General features: G+C 38.3%; 2 long non-coding RNA genes across 2 annotated transcripts in view; one reads left to right on the forward strand and one right to left on the reverse strand.

Moving 5' to 3' along the window:
* Positions 1-19,324, forward strand: part of LOC139116198 (uncharacterized) — a 120,855-nt gene that overhangs the window by 53,753 nt on the left and 47,778 nt on the right. The gene's annotated exons all lie outside the window — the stretch shown is intronic.
* LOC139116195 (uncharacterized) lies at positions 14,010-17,931 on the reverse strand. The gene is made up of 3 exons (XR_011548256.1): positions 17,400-17,931; positions 15,988-16,061; positions 14,010-14,224 (listed from the first exon to the last, which is right to left on the reverse strand). It is a non-coding gene; the product is annotated as an uncharacterized lncRNA (long non-coding RNA).

Genomic DNA, 19,324 nt, shown 5'->3' on the forward strand with positions numbered 1-19,324 from the left:
GGTTCTCGCATTAGCAAATGTGTCAACAGCCCATTAACAGTTTGTCATTCTTTTGTTTTCCATTGAATATTTCATCAAGAAACTAATATTTATATTAGATAAATCTGATAATTGAGTGGGCGCTTTAAGATGTCACATCTTGTACCTCATTTATAATGCGCATATGTATTTCTTGGCTAGCCAATACTGCTAGAGGTCTGATCTTTTTTCCCGATTTAGAACCATAACTTAGACATGCCTCATGTGTTTCAAATTGGGAACAACGACATAGACCTATGTGCCCATAGATCTCAACATATACACTCCAGTGATACTTCTTAATGACCACATTTTCCTGCCCCATCAAGACTAATACTCCTATTACAAGTGGGGACTATATCATTGTAAATGACTTGTTGAGTTACTGGTTGTATCACAGTATTCGATATATCTAATTCTGTATTTTTTCCATTTTATATTCTGAATAATTACATTAAGCATATTTCACTGTCTCCAGTACATTTCATTTAAGTATTTTCACTTCATGCACTTTATCCCTTTCACACATGTTCAAATATCTGACCAGAGAACAAACACTAAATAGTCCAGGATGGGAGCTAAGTGTCATTGACGCTATTTTTCATGTCCTGAGCCATAACTTAGGCATGTCTCAACTGATTTTATTGAAAGTTGGTACAAGATCATTAATCTATAACATACATATGTATGTAAATTTGTTTCATGATATGATCAATATGGCTGCGTGGCGGCCATTTTGTTACAATTTTTCATGTCAAGAGCCATAACTCAGGCATGTCCCACCTGATTTTTTAAAAAGTTGGTACAGGGACATTGATCTATGTCATACAGATGCATGTGAATTTGTTTCATGATACAATTCAATAATTGCTGCGTGGCGGTCATTTTGTTTTGTTTTTTTGTGTCCTCAGCCATAACTCAGGCACATCTCAACTGATTTTATTCAAAATGGTACAAGGACAGTGACTTATGTCATACATATGCACTTCAATTTTTTTTACAGTAAAATCAAATACAATGGCTGCATGGTGGCCATTATGTTACAATTTTTTCATGTCCGCAGCCATAATTCAGACATGTATCAACTGATTTTATTCAAAGTTGGTACAAGGACATTGACGTATTGTCATATTATGTAATAGATATACATGCCAATTGGTTTCACAATCCGATGCAATATGGATAGGGCTGCATGGTGGCAATTTAGTTACGGTTTTTCCATATACAGAGCCATAACTCAGACATATTTCCATCAATATCATTCAAAGTTGGTACAAGGACATTGACCTAGGTCATACATATGCCGTATTCGCGGTAACTTTTTTCTCCTCGCATACGGTATACGCATTAGTCTGCTAAAATTACGTAATGGCTGTATTTGAGTGCGTAATTTCACTTCCGCACTCGATTGATGAAAAAACTGACTGCAAAATACAATGTGCCGTTCAATAAACCTACACTACATATTTGGATTGAACGATGTAGGAGTATTTTAATGGAAACAGTTTAACGAACAACTTGAACAACCTGGCTGTGTTTCTAACATGCTGAAACATAACAGCAAAGATATACATTTGACAGTGAAAACGTCGAAACCTTTTGACAGCAGATTTCTGTACATCGGCCAAACCACGGGTAAATGCATTCAGCATTCCATTTTTTTCACATAACTGGCAGTACAGCAGTGTCTTGTTGTTGATTACATCAAAACGTAACTATGGATATTCAGTCTTGCACTGCTCTTGGTAGCCTGCGTGTGGTTGTGGACGGGATTTTTTGGTAACCGGTGCATCATCATCATGGCTCACGGCTTCACTGTGGCGCTGATCCCCTGTTGTTGTATTAGCGATAACAGGACAATACGTCGTGGATTCAGACATGGGTTCAATTTCACTGCACTTCTACGTGTTCTCCATGTTGGGTTGCAAGCCCAGTAGTGTCTTTCGATTGACCCTCTGAATCATATTTTTTCACGGACTCATGGAGCAAAGTTGAAAGAAAATAGAGTTGTTTGCTTCGACGCCATGCTGCATGTGTGCTTTGATCAAATTTGGGAACAGTGAGGTGTGATGAGAGTGTACAGTTGGCATTTAATTTGTTGCAACATTTCTGTCACTCACTGACTTTGTGTAATAGTTTCAGAAACTATTGCTCGCTTGAAAATTAGCAACGTGATTCATAGGCACAGCTGACATGAAAACGTGCCTTTGAACTACTATGTCGATTTTTCAGACCACGCCAAGAGAATCCAAAACTTTCCACTCAAAATGAGTGATTTACAGAAATGTTGCAACAAATTTAATGTCAAACGGGCACTCATCTCGTCTGGTTGTCGCCTAAGCTCAGTCGCGAGGAGTGCTTTTGGAAACATTTTGACTTTTTTCCTTTGCGTATAGAAAACGCATAACAATAAATAAAATGCGTAGACAGTCAATTTCAATTCGAAATACGCAAGTTTTTTTACGTAAACGCGAACTCTGCATATGCACATCAGTTTGTTTCATGACATGTAGTGTTTCCTCTGGCTAAAATTACCTGTTAGCCATTCTGGCTAATTGGGACCAAAATTGATTAGCCAGAACTAGCCATCCAAATTTACATGTATTCGGCATTTGTGATTTTGGATAACTGACAGTTGAATATTTAGTGACAGTCACATTCACAAATAATATACTCAGGTGGATCCTATCAGCTGCTATAGTACTGTAGTAAAAATGGCAAAACAAGTTAAGAACAACTTTTATGGAACAAACTGCTTTACATTCACAACAAACTTTTTTTCCTGGGTGCTAAACACTTAGATCTGCCATGTAACTTCTGTGTCACAAGTATTGCATAATTTACAGGGTATCTTCAAGATGTTCTCATTGAAAGATCCATTTGCCTCTGCCTCATAGTCATTAAGTGCTTTCAGTTCTCCAATCACAGAGTTTAATTTCAGTACCGATTGTTAACTTTGAGAAAGTGTACTGGTAATTACATTTTGTACACCAGCAGCCTCCTGCAGTGTTTTCATTAGAAGCCGGCAGCTGGCGAAATTGTACGTCTGTGACAGCACTTTCGCCGGCTGTAATTTGGGGGAAAATATTATAAAATGGCATAAACTTTGGTTAATACTTCACAAATTATGACCATCGACTGAGTGACAAAAGTACACGACGTTTGGGCTTGGCGCGACAAATGAGCAAAAAAAGGACGAACGTGCACACGCATAGTAGGCCAGGCTCCGTGTACAACTTGGGCTATGTATACATACAACGTCTTTTTATGCGAGGTCAGACTAGGTCAGTGTACTGTTCTAATATCTTATATCATTGGGTGAAAGTACGCCTGTCCTCTGTAAGCGGCAATATCATTGGGTATATTTCCCTGACCTCATGAATATTCTGCTACGAGTCAAAACAATGGCGACCGGCCATAGGAAAACGTGTAGCTGTCAGCGATCACGTTTTGATGTGGTAATGAGCCGAGTGCAGCCGTCCGATGAATGTATCAATATAATTTTTTTAGTATTTTGGTGAGGTGTTCTTCAGAGAGCGAAATCAAAGTCATGCATCGCCAACATGTTGTATTACGTGCGCTAAGTACGCGTACGCGACTATGACGCCAGAGCAAGGGATTTGTTTATAGAACTGTTCTAGAAAGTAGAATTACGTGATCAACCATCTACGTTAAAATGCTAAAATCCTGAAAGTGGTATAAACTTGCGGTTGTGGTTGCAATTCGATATTTTACCCCCGAAAACGGTGATTTGGCAGTTTAAAAAATTTTGAGAAATATTGTACGTCTCAGGGCTGGCTTTTCACGTACGTTTCTTGTGCTTTCAACTCAATGGAAAGTGGAATGGGCACGCTCTACTGTATCTGCCGCCTGCTCTAAATTTAGCACGCGATCCATGCTTTCATGTACATTTGTAGGTAAATGGCCCGATCATGAAACCTTTCAATGCTGGAAAAAGTGTCTCAATTTTATCGACTAAGTTTTGAATCTAGTAATAAATAACGTGTTTTGCCCCGCGTGAACTCTGTTAATTTTCTCGGTAAAAATATCCAATTTTGTAGCATTTGCAGACGGTAGGCAAATTTATAATTTATGTAAATATTATTCACGTAGTTCATTAGCTACATCACAGCCAGCTGGAGACTTCCCCTAATTTTTTTTGGTGGCGATGCAATGATTTTTCTTTTTTGATATTGATACATGTACTAGTGGGTGACTGCTGGGGGAAAAGAAAGCAACACAATATTTTTCAGGACTTGTGTATTTTCTGTGACACAGCATATGCTTATGGAAAAAAGAGACAATATTTTTCTTTCACAAGTTTCAGTGTACTGCACTTAAAAGGTCAGTCATAGAGGTAGGAAGCCCATTATAGTTTTTACTGATACTGCAAACACTTTTCTATTGTCATTTTGTTGCATCTAACTGAAATATGTATTCACAAACATTTTAGAGGCCTTTTGTGAACTGCAGGTGAAAAATAAAAAACAAACTCCAATGCCAACCCTGAGGCTCTACGTCAAGTTGTTTTACTGCTAGAGCAGCTAACTTTTTTGTTTCATTGAATTGGTAAATAAAGGGGTTGTATCTCACACTTTTCATCACTTTGAGTTTCTGCATTGACATCATTGTGCATACTGAGTGTTATTATTATGCAAGTATTCCCTGTATTCTTGATATCAAAAAAAGTCAAAACTGCCTTTGTCCCTTTAAACTGAAAGAGAAAAGGAACTACTTACCTGGGATTTTCTAATGACTCCTGTATAATTTTAGTGTGACATGTTTTAATATGAACAACATATTCCTTTAATTGAAATGTAAATTCGATACTACATTCAGTTTGGCATTAATCACAAAAAAAAGTTTTTTGCCAAATTCATGGAATATCTGCCAGTAGTTGTAGTACTCTTTATTGAATATAACAAAAGTTACTGTTGCTTCCCTGTTGATTCTAGTACACTGTAATATCAACACATAGGATGATAACTTAGGGCACTGACCATCTCTGTAACTGTTTGTGTTCTCATGGAAAATGTCATCAGACAGTGACACAGTGAAGAAAGGACAAACACCCAAATGATATGAGTGAGATGGTACATTGTTTCTACTTAACACAAAAAACCACAAACAGTTTTTGTTTTTAAAATACAGACTTTTTTACACTGACATTCAACAAAACTGGATAAATTGCTGTTCAAAATACTTTGCCAATGTTATGCTGCCGCCGCCGCGACACGACATCCCCACCCCAACCTCGGCTTCCTTCTCCACCTATTATTTACATTTCTCCGCCTGGGCAAATTTCTACTGAAAACCCTGCTCCTGTCTCTATTGGTAGTCCAAACATTTAGTTTCAAAATAAAACTGCTCTATGAATGGGCATTCACTAGCTATTCTCAACAGTGTGTCAACGTTTTCTGTCTTACGTTTATTTCTCAAGGATGTTTTTATCAAATTGAACTGACTCATATCAGCAGCTGCTTGCAGTGCATTTGTGGCAAGTCATGTCCTGATGTTTTCTCAGGTTTCTTGAAATTGTCCTTCTTTGGAATGTCTGATCGCCTACCGGATGTAAATATATTGTCCTGTCTGGCCGCCTGACACTTCTTTATGTGGTACAGAAACAATTATTTTTTCTAATTGCCAAATACTAACACTGGAAATTCAACAAAACATTCCTTGTTTTTTCATAACTTGTCTAACCCCGCAACTCGGCAGACGAGCTGCAGTCACGGTGCAATTTTCCTTTCCGCTGACTTCAAAGTTGTGCTCTGACATGCCAGCGTAGCAGTGCTGCAAGTTGTATGTATAGGTAGCTGCCTCTGCCGTCATGTCCTTCTCGTTTTTGTCACACTGGTTTCATTCTGTTCACCTCTCTAGCGACCATTGGCTGCTGCATGCTGTCTGCTAAGCGTTTGAAAATACCCCGCAATCAAATAGTGTTTTCTGACTGCGTAGAGCCATTGTTTACAAAGCACTTGTAGTCTTAAAAAACACGAGGTCACCGTATGCAGCCATCTCAAGCATGGCAAATTACTCCCTAAGTTACTGATTACAGTACATGTCTGAGACTGCGCACTAAAGCAAGCAAAGAATGGCTACCAAGGGATGTTGAAAAATTTCTCTGCCTGTCTGCTGCATTGTCAATCAGCGAATCGGCCCCCTGAAAAATTCGGTTCGCCAGTTTGGCGAAGAGGGGCTGAAAACAATTCGCCAATCCGACATTTGATTCACCATTTAGCTGTCTGGCGAGCGGCAGCGGAAACACTGATGTAGTACCCTTATGAAAATTTTAGCCTTCCCGACAAGATTTTCGGGAGCTCTCCAGAAAAGGTCCCGCAGTGGTCCAGGAGCTCTCCAGGACCATCTTGCCGGGAGAGCGTGGCATTGCTATTCAAATTAGTTTGCTGGATCCCTCCCGGAAAGATTAATGTCTCTCTGCAGGACAGGTTAGCTGTCGCTCTGCTGGACGGTTATAGCTGCCGCTCTGCCGGGCTGGTTAGGTGTCGCTCTGCCGGGCGGGTTAGCTGTCGCTCTGCCGGGCAGGTTAGCTGCCGCTCTGCTGGGCAGATAGCTGCTGCTCTGCCAGGCAGGCTAGCTACTGCTCTGCCAGGCAGGCTTAGTCTCGCCTAACACCCCCTTGGTCTATGAATAATTACCCACGATACACCAGTTTTAATCTGCAGCATATTGTGAACTCACTAGTACACTAAGCTGCTGCTCTGCCATACAAAAATCAACCTACCTTCTGCAATCTGACTAACATTTACTCCAACAACCTGAAACTTATCACTGCTGCTGAAAATCAGCCATTACCAAGCCATCATCTCACAACCTACACCACTCTGCTGCCCCCCCCCCCCCCCAAAAAAAAAAAAGAATGCAAGGGCTAAAAATTTGGTAGGAATAAAATTTAATGCACCATATTTTAAAGCCAATCAACATGACCGATATAAAAATGTTCAAGTGTCCGTAAAGTCCTTAACTTCATATTGTCACAACGACGGATTATTCTGAAAGACTTGTACTTGTCTGTTACAGCTTTGGTTATTGCTCGACTTGTCATCTGAAGTGTCCTATGTGTAAGCTGGAAAAAATATAAAAAAGTTCAAGTCAGATATAAAGTTTATCAACTTATGACAAAATTATGTATGCAAGTTAGAATCCTCGTTGGAGTTGAAAATTTTGACTCGTTCAACAGCCATCAAACATTGAAGACTGTGAAATTTGCATGTATTCATAAAATAAAGAAATGTTCCCTCAACTTGTGAATGACAAAATGTGATTTATAGCAGTAGTCTAGTATCAATCTGTTCAACTTGCAATTTGCTTCAAACTAGGAAAGTAGTAGAATCATTGGCATAAAACAAAATTTAATTTGCAGATGATTTATCCCCTGCAGTTATTCCGTTAAATTGTAGACTTCACCATGCAAAACTCGCTTGGTTTGAGTATGCTTCATTGCATACCTACATGAACTTTCTAAAGCCAAATTGAAACATAGTTAGAAAAAGGTAGGTCTTTGTACTGAGCTTATATCTAAGTTGCTTATCAAAAGGTTGCAGCATTAATGCAATAGAATATTGTATGCATATTTTGTGATGTAAGAGTTCATGTAGAACTTCAATGAAATATTGTTATGAAATATTGTAAACTAATTACTGATTCCCCTTACAATATGCCAGCAAAATATCTACAGGTTACATATAAACAAATGTCAAAATACGTTAATAAAAATTTTAAAATAAACTTCAATTTTAAGGACACATGTTCAGAATGATCTTATAAGCAGACAGATGTATATTGATGTCATAGAGAATTACGTTTTGGAATACATGTAGCAGGTACCAGACTCGGTCAAGAGTTTGAGAACTTAATTCGTATCCAACAATTCCTACATGTATTGTTCTTTCTTTGTTTTATATCTGTCCTTTTATATCGTACATTGAGGGAAATTTGTATACATGGGCAAAAGTTTTACCTTTGCCAATGCAAGAGAGAAGTATATTATTGTAGATAATAGTATCGGCATGTACTCCATTTTTTGTGTACACTGTACCACGGTCCCTCTATCGTTGTACACTCTACGTTCAACCTCACGAGTTATACCAATTTATTAGAATTCATACAATTGAACAGTATTACTCGAGAATTGCGCCGTACAAAAACAGTAAAAAACTACGTCTTCACGTCGCAGAGAAGGCACATCGAAAATGTACTTACCGAAGTTTAAACGATCGCCTAGATCCACGGGGATGTGATCATTGTTCAAATCGACGAGCCGATCGATCTCCACAAGCTGATCATGACGACGATGACTTTTTTACGCGTCGTAAACATTGCCTATAGGTTTTTACATACATACTTAGCGTGTATGAAGTCGTCACGACGATGTCAAACAGCAAATTTACGCGAAATTTTGTCAAACTTATAGGGAAAAATCAGCGACAATTTACTCAGTAATTCAAAGGTCGTAACTGTCCAAAAATTGCCGCTGAGATTTGACCTTTGATTGTTTTACCAATCTGACCAATCATAACGAAGTCTTCACATGATCTATGATGTCATCATGCGTGATACTATTACTTCCGGTACAAAGTCCTCGCGATCGCTGCAGTGTAACTAGCATGAAGTACAGCGGACTCAAAAGCGTTTAAAAAGTACACTGACGGAAAGTTCATTGAAAAAACCTAGAGCGTTCGATCGACTATCCAAGCAACAGTACATTGAGAGCTCCTGTGGCCATGACTAAGTCGCGACACGATGTCAGAATATAGCAGGAATATAGTGGCGAAACCCTACGTATAGCATTCCCATATGCCGCCGTGCGGCAGAACGCGCCGTGCTACAAGTTACAACTGTGTATCGTAAATCTATAGTGTGCCTTTTCGGTTTTACGGGACCCAAGTTTCAATGAAAATTGTATTCTTTGCGACAGAGTGAGATACGAAAACCAACGCATCAGTTCAACTGTGTAAACTTGTGTTCGCGTGTGTTTCTCTGGAGAGTTGAGGTTACACGTATTACGTGCACGGACATGCATCCATGGGTTGAGAACACAATAACAATAATGAACATGGATTTACAAGATTTATTCCCTTGTCTTAAAAACTTCGAAAGTCGGCGATTTAGTAACTGCACTGATCAAAGTAAAATGATGTTTTTGGAAATAATTGTCGATGAGATAATTTGTAAGGTCAAATATTGTCACAGACGTGATGTAAATCCTATATTTAAAAGCAAGCAATGAAATGTTATTGTTATCAATTATTATTTCCTTCGTGGACTACGGCCGATTTTCAAGAGATTTTCGTGGCTGCCATGAATTTAATTTTGAATTTTCTTACGGATAATTTATCATTGGCTCAAAAAGTAACCTGATGGGCAAAGAAAACATTTTCATAGGAATCTTTTGTGGCTGCCTATAGTGTACTCATGAAACAGCATTGTTAATCATCAGAATACCCTTTTTAGTAGTTTGTAGCTCGATCGCCTCAATCACATCATAGCAGCTTTTACTGTCTATTAATTATCACACTGTGAATGAACTAAATTAGCACTGCAAACCCACGCTCACGTTCATACATCGCTTGGGCTTATGTCTACCATCTGCAAACTTCATTTATTTTTATTTTATTTTTTTATATTTGTGATAGACAATACCGCAGCAAATATTAAGCTTTAATACTGATCGCCTCTGTGCAACTATGAACACATGTAAGTCGATCTGTCCTCTGCTACCTCCATGGTCTGATAGTCAAAATACATTAAGTGCAGAGATGCTGCTCCACTCCTATCATTTTCTGTCGCTTTACGGGACAGATTTGTTGTTAGATATATCTGATCAGCCACAATTATTAGGCCACTAATGTTCCTGCAGAGATGCTGCACCATTCAAGTAATTTGCTGCCGCTCTGCCGGACAGATTTGTAACAAAGTGATCTGCCCAGCTAGCGGGGCAGATTCTGCGGGCCAGAAATCTGCCCTGGAACTCTGCAGCTTTAGTCCCAGAACAGTCCTGTCGCTCTCCTGCAGCTTTCCTGCCGCTCTCCTGCCAGGACCTCATTTTTGTAAGGGGTAGTATCATGTCAATCATTGAATTTTCATAATTAGGCTGATTTGTCAAGAAATACTGCATCAAATTTCAAGAAACTTGGTACAGATGTTAAGGTCACATTGCTTTAAAAGTAAATAAAGACATTTATCAGTGTCATATTAATTAATTTGTTATTGCATATGAATAATGAACTTCCTAATAAGAGTGATATATCAACAAATACCGCATCAAACTTGATGAAACTTGGTACAGATTTTGATCTCATAGTGTTGTAAATACACTTCAATGACAATTGGCAGTATTGTTAAAATTAATTGCTAATTTGCATTTACATGGTGAATTCTGTTTTTAGGATGAATGTCTGGAAGCACTACATCAAAGTTTATGAAATATGGTACCAATATGGTACCAATCTGTAATCTGTTAGTGTTATGATAGGATGCACTCCGCACGTCCGCATTCCATGTGTCATTGTTCAGGCATATATTATGCATATCTCTTTTTATCCTGATGGAAAATGATTATGTTTTGATATCCATCAAAAGAAAGGGCCAATCAAAAACAAATACCATAGTGACTCATGTGCTTTGATATCACAAATTTTGTTCCCCGCCCTCTTAAAGTGAAGACACTAATATTTTCATATAAATAGAATATAAGAAACTTTTCTGAAAGTTTGAAGCCAAATCAAGAGGCATTCAACATGATCAATGATTACGCACCATTGATTGGAAATTCAGCACCGTTAAAAACTGAAAACAGTAAACATTGGTGTTTATATGAAGGAACTTATGGCAATTGCTTCCACACAAATCCTCGGTTTGGTTCTTTTAAGTATCTACAGTGTTTTGCCCAGGAATTGTAAAGGTGGGACACAGTGTCCCATGATTGTTAAAATAGGGGGACACTGAGCTACAATAGGGGGTCAATGTGTGAGCAAAGAATGCAAAGCAAAGTAAAGTCACCAAGGCAGAAAGGTATTGTAAACATGTATAGCTGTTGTTTTCCATCGAAAATTTGATATCATGAATACATCCATTCATTTCAAAATTAAGATTGCTGGACGTCTCCTATAATGGTTTGTGAAAAAGTCATTTTAACTGGTTGTATTTACAGTTTTGAATTGTAAAAAAAGACATCATCATGATAAAATTAATTTTATGCGCATTTTTCTTTTATGGGGAGTCTTGCCAGTTACTGCACTACATGTGTTTAACAGAAATAAAGAAGATGTTTCATTACACTTATGACTCCAGAATTAGAAGTGGTTGAAGATAATAGTTTGATGCACATTGTAACCTGGTTTTTTTTCATTACTGCTATAAAGTTCTCTTCTTTTTTATAATTGCTCCAATGACTGACACTTTTCCCTGAAAATTGCAAAAATACAGTTTGAAAACATAGATATCTGAGAGAACTCCTTGATCCTCATGATAGCAATAGCACATTGCTATAACGCTGTTTTGACAAGCTAGGTGGTTCTTGTTAAGATCAGCTACAATCGAGCTAGGGGGTCTTGACTATATAAGGAAATGGTGACCTCAATCTCTAGCTGGGCTGGCTTGCAGACGATCGGAGAGTTGTATGAGACTCCTTCTGGGGAAATTTAAGGCAAATTACTACTTTGAAAGTCAGGGATATAGTGCTTCAACAAAATTGTGGGGTTGATGATATTTTTAGGTGAAGTCATGAGCTTCCAGTACGTCTCCACCAAATACACATGCAGTCAATTCCGTTTGATGCCATGTGCCTGGGCTAGTAAAATGACTGAAAATTTGATTCTCCGTACTTCACTGGACTAGCATTTATTTACATGTAAACGTTTCATTTCAAGTTGGTGGTCAATAAAATTTGCTTTATGAAAAGTTAGTTGTTCTTTTTACAAGCCTTCCGCTTCCGAAATCATTGTCTGGTTATCGGGATTGTATGTGGCCCGGCAATTGATTTTTGTTGCCAAGGCTGCAGGGCCCAGTGGACGCACATCGCCTTGCTTATACCATGAATCGTAGACTGTAACAGACTAACTAATTTTCCAATAGTGTTTACATTGTGACAAAATAATAGACTAAATTTTAAATGTTTCATTGTCTCAATGGAGAATCAATAACTGTGTGGGCTATCAAGTGTGTAATTTGGTAGCTAAAAGAGTAGTCTGTCTGTGGACGCTGGACTTACAATTCTAGCCCTGATTTTAGTGCATCCCGACCCATGTCCTGTATTTTTTCGGGACATTGTTGCTAATTTTGCGTCAAAAGACGCAAGAATGCACTCTGGGCAAAACACTTAATCTAGAAGGACTGTAAAACAGATATACATATCTGATATGACAGGCTCCTTGGTCTGTAGGTTTGTGTTCGAGGGTTTCCCCATTTTTTCTATGCCGCCGCAATGCTTGTTTATCTTGGTTGCAGTTTGCGACATACCATTATCATGTAGATGTGGCAGCATCATAAACAGTGACAACCAAAAAAGAATGCCCATTTTTACATGTTACTTTAGTCTCAGATCGTGCAACCATAGACTGTAGAGAGACTACATATTGTTTGCATTAATTCCATGAAGTAAAATGACGATGTCTTTACTTTAGTAGGGTAGATAGTACTGATTATGATGTACAAGGCTGCATGGTGTTGTGTAAGTGTGTGTCTCATTTACAACAGGTACCAATCATTTTGTACTTCAATGGATGGCGCATAAAAATTTGTTGAAATGCACTTGACGGAGAATATCACATGCTAAGGTCCATAGACACTATTATATATCATGCATAAGCTCACGCTCACTTGCCACATGTAACCAAATGTGAACAAAGTGTCATCGACACTATTTTTCCAAAAGGGAATAATATCTAAATATCCCTTCAGCAGGGCTGTCAATGCTTTTCAGTATAGAAGGGTACAAGTGAAAGAACAGGAGGGTACAGCCTTGTGCAGAGCGAAGCGGAGCAAGGCGTGTGCACAAGCGCACGAGGGTGGAGGCCAGGATGGGGTTCCCCCTCCTGAAGCTTAAACTTTTCTAATTATTCATCTTCAATAAGCGGCCTATGGTGGCACTCTTAAGGGCAATTTACTGTCAATTTAACATAACTGAGGTATCAAAAGTAACATGAAATTGGATCTTGTGATATAAATTATGAGAGACAAACAGAAAGTATTACCGAGTTTATATATTTATTTATATGCCCGGTTATTATTATTTGCATATAAATTCTGTTGAATTATAACCTGCTTAGTCAAGATCATAATCTGAACCATAATCAGAATCACTGGAGTAGTCATCTAAGCCCAAGGCTTGTATGGCAGTACCAGCTGACAATACCTCAAAATTGGGATTCCCTGGCTGATGAAACAGTCCCTTACCGAAATGACACCCATTTACATTGTGTTTCTTACTTGTAAGAAACATGTGTCATATACATGCTACCTACAGGTTTCAAAACATGTGTCTGACCATATTGATTTTAACTTTTCGTTATGTATTGACAACATGAACAATACATGTTAGAAGCATGTATGGCTTGAAATCCAGGCAGCTACACCCAAAATCTGTGCTGTTCAATGCAACATGTTTGTCACATGAACACAACACCTCTCTGACATGTTGGCAATCAAGAATCTATCCTCTTCCATGAAGGTCCCTCAAGGGCACATGAGCTCCTGGAAAATCTTTCCCGGAGAGCCCAGGATTAGATTTTCTGGATCTCTTCTGGAAAGATTAACAGGTAAGCTGCCACTCGGCCTGGCAATTAGCTGCCTCTCTGCTGGGTAGATTTCCTAATGCTGTGCTTTATAAAATCAACCTACCTTCTGCACTCTGAATTATAGTCACCCCAACAACTTGAAACTTTTTTATCACTGCTGCTGAGAAACTGCCATCACCTTACCACTTCAGAACACTCTTCTGCACAAACAAACATAATGCGAGAGCTAAAAAATTTGGTAGGAATTAAATTTAATCCACCAGACTTTAAAAGCCGATCAACATAATCAACATCAAACTGTTAAGTTGAAAAAATGTTCAAGTGTCCATAAAGTCAAGAACTTCATATTGCCATGACCATGAGCTCTGTTTAAAAGTGTAAGCTGTGATTGTCTGTTATGGTTTCAGTTATTGCTTGACCTGTCATCTTGAGGTTGTCCTATGCATAAGCTGGAAAAAATAAAAAACATCAAGTAAGATATAAAGCTTATTAAGTTTATAACAAAAATATGTAAAATGTTAGAATTGCTAAAAGCTGACAATTTTGACTCTTTTAACAGCTATTAAACATTGAAGAATGAAATTTGCATGTAGTCAGAAAATAAAGAAACTATTATAATACCCTCAATTTGCGAATGATCCAATGTGATTTGTTGTACAAGTATCAATCTGTTCATATTGCAAATACCTTCAAACTAGTATATCCATAGACAGTAGAATCAATGACATAAAACAAAATTTATTTTTTCAGATGATTTATCCCGCGGGAAAAAATGTTAATTTCCCTCTTTATTAAGTCAATGAATCTTTAAAGTTATTCATGTACGGAATAAGACAGAAACGTTGCCATAAAAATTGATCTGTACTTGATCTTAAAGTATATATGCCAGAACATTTTATCCAAGTATGTTATTACCTCATTTAAACTTCATGAGTCAATATTGTATGATTTGCAAATTTTAAGGTTCAAGCGAAGTAAATGTTTATTGGTATAATTCAATTAAAATTATACACAGTCTACTATGTAACGTCCACTCATTTGGTTTGAGTACACTTCATTGCATATGTACATGAACGTTCTCAAGTCAAATTGGAACGCAGCATAGGAAAAAGGTAGGTTTTTGTATTAAAGGCGAGTTCACCAAAGAAGATTTTTAATATTTGTTTTTGGTCACTTATTCAAGAATTGCCATTTTTGCCATTTAGAACTTGATAATTTTTACAAAAATGGATAAAAATAGTGGCAGAAGTTGCATTTTTGGGTTTAATCAACTAAATTTATTTTGAATGATGAGAAAAATAGACCAAGCTTGGCGCTTTCATCAAATGATATGGCAGGGTGCATCTTCTGATTGGTATGGCATTGTCCACTCTCTCACATTCATGCAAGGCTGTGAGTATTTGCATAGTAAATGTGGTAAATGAAATGAAAAGTGACCCAGCAGGGACTTGCACAGAAGCCGCCAACTTAGGAATTGACTTTTTGGTAATGAGGATCAGTCATACAAATGATGCAGCCAGAGAAATGCAATTTTGGGGGTTAAAAGTTGTGACTCACCCCAATATACAAATAATAAACAAAATAATTAAAAATAATCGTATAGTGGGGTGAGTCACAATTTCAAATAAAAAAATTCACAATAGTTATGTAAATACACAAAGCCTGGTGTAAACGTTACTGACAATGCCATACCCATTGGAAGATGGTCCCTGCCATATGACCTGATGAAAGCACCAATCTTGGCAGCTTTCCCATGATGAAGCCCTATAGTGCAACTTCTGCCACAGAGTTTATCTTATTTGTAAAAATCTGCGCAAGTTATAAATGGCTTTTCCGGAATAATTGACCTTCAAGCGAGAACATATGTAAATATCACCCCTGGAAAACTCCCTCTTTAAAGGGATATAGTCGTCGGAACTGCGCTCAAAGGTCGTATGGGACCCATACGACCCATGGCAACATGTATCCAAGGCACAATGGTGATTGATGACAGTTAAAACATGTCTATCATTATCTGTCATCGTATAATTTAAATGTAGCAGCTATGATGATTAGGTGCATCTTGATATCGTGCACGAAATACATTGTTTGTAAACAAGAAACTTGCACAGGCGCAGTTCCGACGACTGTATCCCTTTAAGCCAAGCTCGAGTTGCACAGACTCACTGAGAGTACTATTCATTTAGGAATCCTAAGGTTGAATTTTACTTACCATTTAATGCTTCAAGGTTATAGGTCAGTCTTTGATACCCAGCTCGTAGTTGTTTACTTTTGTGAAACAAAGCTCTGTTTAAGAAAAAAGGTGAAGTACATTATTATAAACACATGATTAGTAATAGTGCCATTTGATGTTTATATTCTGCTCCCCACAGAATCCTTAAAAAGTACTGTGCATTGTTTGAAAACATGTCCTTCACACGTGTAATCACTATTGTTACTGTTGATAAATGAAATCTGTCCAGTTATACATTAGTATACTGAAATAATCTGCTTGATCTAATGAAATATTTCGTCTACAAAAAAAACCCTATCATCTGTGCTCTCGCTGTCGCTCATAATGTTCATAAATTGAGAACAAACATAAAAATTTACGGGAAAAAGTAAATGCATGATTGGCCATTTACAATTTTGTTATTTTTGTAGCCTGATTTATTGTTAAGTTTATGAATTCTCAGGAAATATTCTGTCATATCTTGTCTTTCAAAAACTACTCTGCCCCTATCATCAGCCTTTGATCGACACACATGGTGATAGCACAGCCCCTCTACTGTGGTGATAGCCAGCTTTGGAATTTGACTTTGCCTGCATGAGCAGTGAAGTCATGCCAAGTGAATAATTATCAAATTTCAAAGCAATCGGATTTACGGTTTCAGAGGAGAAGGCAAATGTTGACGGACGACAGATGGACAGATGACAACTGAGAAAGTAGCCTGTTTGATAAGCATTGAATACAGGCAGCAGAGCAAAAAAATAAGAGAAATTGCTAAAAACACAGATAAATAAATATCACCACAATTTTAATAAATCTGACAGAGGTCAACCCAAGGATCTAGAATATAAATTTTCAAAACAAAATGATTTTTTGATCAAAAACGCTAAAAATTGCCCCCAAGTTACAACCATAGAAAAATTAACCACAATTCTTGGCTTGGCTGTCTGACTGAATTCAATTTTGCCAATGCATTTTATAACAACACAGAAATACAAATGATTTAGCAACAGTAGCCCTGTGTACAGGTCTGTGTGTTCTCGGCGTTATACGGCTTCCACCACAGCCTTGCAATGGTCTATGGAGATAACTGGGGCTGATCCGGACCGCAACGAAAACACGGTCTTTTTTTGCCGAAATTCTGCTCTATCGGGGCAAAATCCTTTCCCTGCCTACCTTTACCTCCTAACCGACCCAAGAAAAGATGCGATGAACTTCTCCTAACGTCCAAAGCCATTCGTTTTCTGAAACATAACGTACTCGACAGCTTGTTTACCACTTTGCCCATGGAGGTCGCCATTTTGAATCTCGCTGCAAGAACACAGTTATCTCCATAGACCGTTGCAGGGCTGTGGCTGTGGCCGTATAACGCCAGGAACACACAAACCTGTCCGCAGGGCTAAAGCTACACTTACCCTGAGTAATGTAGATATCATCAAGGGTGGTTTTGTCATCATTCTGCTGCCATTACATGGCAACATTTGAATTCGTGTCAACCACTGGTGGTACAAACTCATGCAGTGACGCCGTCTCGAGAGTCAAATCGCCATTGAATCGCCAGTCTTCCAGGACATGCAGAGGAATCCGCTACAATGGTATTTTACAGACTCAACTCATTTTCTGACGTCTGAATCGTTCTCACAACACACCAAAGTCATGATTTCTTGTGTAAAAATGACAGCGATTACACAGCAACAGAGCTGACACCGGCAGCTGCAAGCTGTCGACGTGGCAGCCTTGAACAGTTCAAATTGACTGTTGATGTCAAATTGACGTTCAAACTGATCAAGCCTCGTTCTGGTTCATAACGGAAGTCAAGCGTCGACCCCGTTTTACTTGCGATCAGAAGATTCGATTCGCTGGGATTTTTTGGCAACTAATTGAAATGTCTGTGCACACAATTTATACGACAATTACGGTTACGATTCTTTGTTTAGAACAAAAACAAGCGTTTTTAAGGTAGCTTTCCGCCTTTGCGACGACCTATTTTCAAACGTGAATTTTGCCATCAAGATGTGTACTTTTACCCAAGTATTATATATCACCTGAAAGCTATATCTATGAATTTTTTTGTTTTATTAAGAAAATTAGTGTGCGATGAATTTTTTTGAAGATCTTAGTGAAAGTGTAAAGAAAATGGGTGGTCTCACGTAAAAAAGTTTAAGTCTGAGCGGAGAGGGGCTATTGTTTAGGTGTTAACGGGCAACTGGTCTTCAGAATACTGGCTACAAAACCGTGTCTCAGATTTTTGAAAAAGGCCTTAGTTTTTTCACATCGTTGAGTCAAAGTTTATCCACCGATTAGTCTTACAATGCCGCCTAATTAAGCAGCAATAACTCGTCTTTAAAAATCTTCATAAAGAAACTGAGACACGGTTTTGGAGACAACCTACTTGACAAACGTCTGTGAAAATCTGGTGAACTTCCGTTCACGCGTTCTCAAGTTAAACTCTTTTGAACGTGCTGCAATGTGACAAAATGCCGAACTGAGAAAAAGGCGATTTAGTAAATTGGTTCTGTTTTTTCCTTTTGAATTGCAATAAACAATATACTCAACCGACAAAACACTAAAACCAGATAGTGAAATCAAAGTGTTCAATTTCAACAGTATATTCACTCATTGAAATCAGTGTCAACGGTCGAAATGAGGCTAAAAAGGGTGAATTTTGGGAACGTTGTACTCTTTTTAGAGCGCAATCTACACAGTAGCTGATGAGTAAATAAACTTGGGGAGTGCCAGGGAAGGGATTATGCATAATCTGTTGACTGATTAGTTGTAAGGTTTAAATAGAGTATTAAATATTCGACCTAACTGTCGGAACTGCTACGGCATCTCGATGCCGTCTATACGAGCGCTTGGACTGATTACCTCCATGACAAGCGTACACTACAGTGTAAGTTTATGGCAGCATTCGATTCGACCTCGGAAACGACTTACGGCTGCGGAATAGAATGAAAGCGAGCCCGATGAGTGATTTAGGGAAAACAGTATTGGCTGACAACAAAAATATCCGCGTTTGTATGTGGATGTACGTTTGCGGTGTCTGTGATCATGGAGATAAAAAAGAACAGCTCCATGCTGTGATTCATTACGGTTAGAGTAACCGAGGATTCAGTGAGCAGCCATTTTAGATCTTCACGCGCCTTGAAAACCGATTAACACCGATCATACTGCGAGCTTTTCTGAGACAATAGTTCGTCCTCACTCTGTACAGCATTTCTGTGGGTGAAGACCGTTTCTGGAGTCATTTATGCGAAAATGAACCAATTGCTTGTCAGCGGCATAAAAGTCAAAGGAGAGAAGTTGAGAAAACATGAACATAAAGAAAAGTACGTCATTT

The sequence above is a fragment of the Ptychodera flava genome, chromosome 17 (genome assembly GCF_041260155.1).
Source record: "Ptychodera flava strain L36383 chromosome 17, AS_Pfla_20210202, whole genome shotgun sequence".
Lineage (NCBI taxonomy): Eukaryota > Metazoa > Hemichordata > Enteropneusta > Ptychoderidae > Ptychodera > Ptychodera flava.